Genomic DNA, 5,000 nt, shown 5'->3' with positions numbered 1-5,000 from the left:
GCCGATGCTGAGCGGTCAGCTAGGAGGCGCTCCATCCATGTCGGTACCGGTGAGCGTTGCACTCGCAGTCGCAAGAACGTACGGCAAGTATATTACCTGGAAGAGTCAATGACAGTCCACGCCCCCCTGCGTGGGAAGAGTCTTTCTAGGCCATGACCCACCGGAAGGGCGCAGCGTCCCCCACCCCAGACATGTGACGTCACACCATCGGTATTGACGACTAGACTGATTCCTTATAATCATTTGCCATACACCGGTGGAAGCTGCCGAGACGAGTAACTACATAGCGGGCTCGCCGTGTCACTAATGTACAGAGATACAACAGTTTCGACTGGAACCGGATTAAACGTATACACGGCGCTGATTAGTAATAGATAGAGCCATCAGAATACAGATAATGTATACAACTGTCCGTATACATGCTGAAAGACTCTGCTCACAATCACAACCACACGTCAGCCACACACCCTTATCACGCACTACTCTCTGCCTGTAACACGCACACAGACAATATGTAAGCACCAGCATGGAACAACACCCAGTGCATCCTCTCCGCCACATTAGACAATCCACACTGTCATAACCAGACTGGGAGGTCCACTCAGAAAACAGAATATCCCACCCACCCGACAACCACCATTGCTCAGCCAAGCCACCAACACCCACACATGTCCTACACAGGGGTGCACCCAACATCACAATACTGCCTCCTCTCACAGCACACAAACAATGGCAGGAATGAAAGACACAGGTCTGCCACAAGCATGGAATGAGAGCGCCGCCTGTCATGAGCCAAAGGTGCATCCTGACGTGGCAAATCAGATGATGCCGCAGGCATCCACTTACTATAATCACAATCAACAAACCGGCCGCCCCGCCCCGCCCCCCATTAAACCTTTCCTTACAACAATGTGTACCTTAACCTAACCTATATCGTACCGTAACCTAACCTATATCGTACCGTAACCTAACCTATGTCGTACCGTAACCTAACCTATGTCGTACCGTAACCTAACCTATGTCGTACCGTAACCTAACCTATGTCGTACCGTAACCTAACCTATGTCGTACCGTAACCTAACCTATGTCGTACCGTAACCTAACCTATGTCGTACCGTAACCTAACCTATGTCGTACCGTAACCTAACCTATGTCGTACCTTAACCTAACCTATGTCGTACCTTAACCTAACCTATGTCGTACCTTAACCTAACCTATGTCGTACCTTAACCTAACCTATGTCGTACCTTAACCTAACCTATGTCGTACCTTAACCTAACCTATGTCGTACCTTAACCTAACCTATGTCGTACCTTAACCTAACCTATGTCGTACCTTAACCTAACCTATGTCGTACCTTAACCTAACCTATGTCGTACCTTAACCTAACCTATGTCGTACCTTAACCTAACCTATGTCGTACCTTAACCTAACCTATGTCGTACCTTAACCTAACCTATGTCGTACCTTAACCTAACCTATGTCGTACCTTAACCTAACCTATGTCGTACCTTAACCTAACCTATGTCGTACCTTAACCTAACCTATGTCGTACCTTAACCTAACCTATGTCGTACCTTAACCTAACCTATGTCGTACCTTAACCTAACCTATGTCGTACCTTAACCTAACCTATGTCGTACCTTAACCTAACCTATGTCGTACCTTAACCTAACCTATGTCGTACCTTAACCTAACCTATGTCGTACCTTAACCTAACCTATGTCGTACCTTAACCTAACCTATGTCGTACCTTAACCTAACCTATGTCGTACCTTAACCTAACCTATGTCGTACCTTAACCTAACCTATGTCGTACCTTAACCTAACCTATGTCGTACCTTAACCTAACCTATGTCGTACCTTAACCTAACCTATGTCGTACCTTAACCTAACCTGTATTGCGCCTTAACCTAACCTGTATTGCGCCTTAACCTAACCTGTATTGCGCCTTAACCTAACCTGTATTGCGCCTTAACCTAACCTGTATTGCGCCTTAACCTAACCTGTATTGCGCCTTAACGTAACCTGTATTGCGCCTTAACGTAACCTGTATTGCGCCTTAACGTAACCTGTATTGCGCCTTAACGTAACCTGTATTGCGCCTTAACGTAACCTGTATTGCGCCTTAACGTAACCTGTATTGCGCCTTAACGTAACCTGTATTGCGCCTTAACGTAACCTGTATTGCGCCTTAACGTAACCTGTATTGCGCCTTAACGTAACCTGTATTGCGCCTTAACGTAACCTGTATTGCGCCTTAACGTAACCTGTATTGCGCCTTAACGTAACCTGTATTGCGCCTTAACGTAACCTGTATTGCGCCTTAACGTAACCTGTATTGCGCCTTAACGTAACCTGTATTGCGCCTTAACGTAACCTGTATTGCGCCTTAACGTAACCTGTATTGCGCCTTAACGTAACCTGTATTGCGCCTTAACGTAACCTGCATTGCGCCTTAACGTAACCTGCATTGCGCCTTAACGTAACCTGTATTGCGCCTTAACGTAACCTGTATTGCGCCTTAACGTAACCTGTATTGCGCCTTAACGTAACCTGTATTGCGCCTTAACGTAACCTGTATTGCGCCTTAACGTAACCTGTATTGCGCCTTAACGTAACCGATATTGCGCCTTAACGTAACCTATATTGCGCCGTAACGTAACCTATATTGCGCCGTAACGTAACCCACATTGCCCCTTAACGTAACCCACATTGCCCCTTAACGTAACCCACATTGCCCCTTAACGTAACCCAACACACGTTGGGCCTTAACCCAACACACGTTGGGCCTTAACCCAACACACGTTGGGCCTTAACCCAACACACGTTGGGCCTTAACCCAACACACGTTGGGCCTTAACCCAACACACGTTGGGCCTTAACCCAACACACGTTGGGCCTTAACCCAACACACGTTGGGCCTTAACCCAACACACGTTGGGCCTTAACCCAACACACGTTGGGCCTTAACCCAACACACGTTGGGCCTTAACCCAACACACGTTGGGCCTTAACCCAACACACGTTGGGCCTTAACCTGCTCTGTAATTGTCATACGACGCGTTAAATTAGTGTAGTGTTGCCTAACTGCAACCCCCGCAATATAGTTTGCTACTCGCACTGCCCGGTCCCCAGTGTATCGCTTCATGTTAAACACCTTGCAGCTATACACTGTAATGTGGATGGCAGCAGGACGTACATGCTCAATGCCCTTTGCAGTTGTTCATTGGCATTTGCAGTTGTTCATTGGCATTCGCATGTGCGAAGCACTTAGCCTACGCTGTGGTACGGCCTGTGTCAACTGTCCGCTGATGTTGTACGTCCAAATCACACACTGTACTGCACATTGGTCCTCATGTACTGAATGATACATCGTGGTACATGTGACCGTACAACGACTGCGCCAACAACGGCGAACCATGCGGTCCAAATGTTGTGCACTCAGCTACGTGTCGTCTCCCTATAAGAGCTGGATTGCAGTGTGGTATGCCCTGGATGGCGATCAGCATGAGCCGTCTGTTGATGTAGTGGCGCGTGTTGTCAGACGTAGTCGTCTCTTCTCACACACCGTGATAGCATGGTGCACTGCGTTCCACATCTGCGACATGCGACAGAGGCCGGTTGACAGTCGTTCGCGCAATGGACATCGCATACGTACGGGGGCCACCTTCCACGTGTTCGCGAAGCGTGCACATGTTGTTGCGTGTATGTGGGCAGACATAGTGTGTCGTGACACCTGACACAGGCATGCAACAATCGTTGAATTTGCAAATGGCGATGGACGCCTACGTTTGCTGGTGACGTTATGCAAATGAACAACTGGTAAACCGTTGTGGTGCGGTTGTTCTCGCTAGAGGTGAATCAGTGATGGCGACGATCGGTTGAGCTACCAACCGGTTGTTCCAGCGATACCCACCATGCCCACGAACGTGAATGGCATCTGGGTGTGAAGCGATACGCGGCGGTGGCTGGGTGGGACCGTCCCCGGCCGGTGAGGGGGGGCCTCCCGGCGTGCTGGCCGCGCGGTGCGTGGGCGCACGCGCTACAGCCGGCTGGTGGGGGCGGCCAGTGGCAGGCGCGCCGGCCGACGGAGGCGGCAGGCGGCGCAGCTGCGCGCCGGCGCACCCTGCACGCGGCGCCGTGCGGCCAAAGTAGGTCCTCGCGGGCCCGGTGCGAAGCGCGGTGGACATCTGCAGTGTGCTGGTCCGATTGAGGACTGTGTGCGCTGAGGATGCGCCGCCGCCCGGCGCTCGGCGCCGCGACGCCGTCTGCTGCTCGGTCGCCTCTGCGGTTCTCGCAGGTGGTTTGTATCGCAGCTGTGCGGACGTGTTGGCGCGTGCGCTGTGCTGGGAGAGTTCGCTTCGGCACCCAAGTGGGGCTTTTGTCCTTCTGTGGCGCTGGCGTTGGAGCTGCCGGTCGCCGTAGGTGGCGCGTGTTGTCTCCCGCCGGCAATGCCACGACAGCACGCTCCCGGGCCTCTGTCGGCAGCGGCAAGCTCAGTTGGGAGCACGGGTGGTCGCACCTAAAGCGTCTACTCGCCAAACTCCGGGCGATTGCGCCTCTCTCGAACCCGACCAAGTACTTAGGACGGCGCTGCGCGCCGCCGGGACCTGAGAGGGTTTCGAGGTGTATTGTGCAGGGGAGCTCAGCCTCCTCCTGTTTGCAGAATAATTGAGCGGACGCTTGCGTGTTCGCGCGGGCCCCCGGGACACACTCCCGGGCGGCCGGCTGCTCAGCTCTAGTTGACGCAGCTCCCTGGTTGATCCTGCCAGTAGTCATATGCTTGTCTCAAAGATTAAGCCATGCATGTCTCAGTACAAGCCGCATTAAGGTGAAACCGCGAATGGCTCATTAAATCAGTTATGGTTCCTTAGATCGTACCCACGTTACTTGGATAACTGTGGTAATTCTAGAGCTAATACATGCAAACAGAGTCCCGACCAGAGATGGAAGGGACGCTTTTATTAGATCAAAACCAATCGGTCGGCTCGTCCGGT

At 51.7% G+C, this 5,000-nt stretch overlaps 1 non-coding gene across 1 annotated transcript in view; it reads left to right on the top strand.

The window, feature by feature from the left end:
• Positions 1-4,755: 4,755 nt before the first annotated feature.
• LOC124587277 overlaps positions 4,756-5,000 on the top strand; it is a 1,910-nt gene continuing 1,665 nt past the window's right edge. Inside the window, exon 1 of the ribosomal RNA XR_006975397.1 lies at positions 4,756-5,000. This exon is cut by the window's right edge and continues 1,665 nt beyond it. This is a non-coding gene — a ribosomal RNA (small subunit ribosomal RNA).

This window comes from Schistocerca americana, unplaced genomic scaffold (assembly GCF_021461395.2).
Source record: "Schistocerca americana isolate TAMUIC-IGC-003095 unplaced genomic scaffold, iqSchAmer2.1 HiC_scaffold_597, whole genome shotgun sequence".
Classification (NCBI taxonomy): domain Eukaryota; kingdom Metazoa; phylum Arthropoda; class Insecta; order Orthoptera; family Acrididae; genus Schistocerca; species Schistocerca americana.
This window is presented reverse-complemented; position numbering and strand designations above follow the sequence as displayed.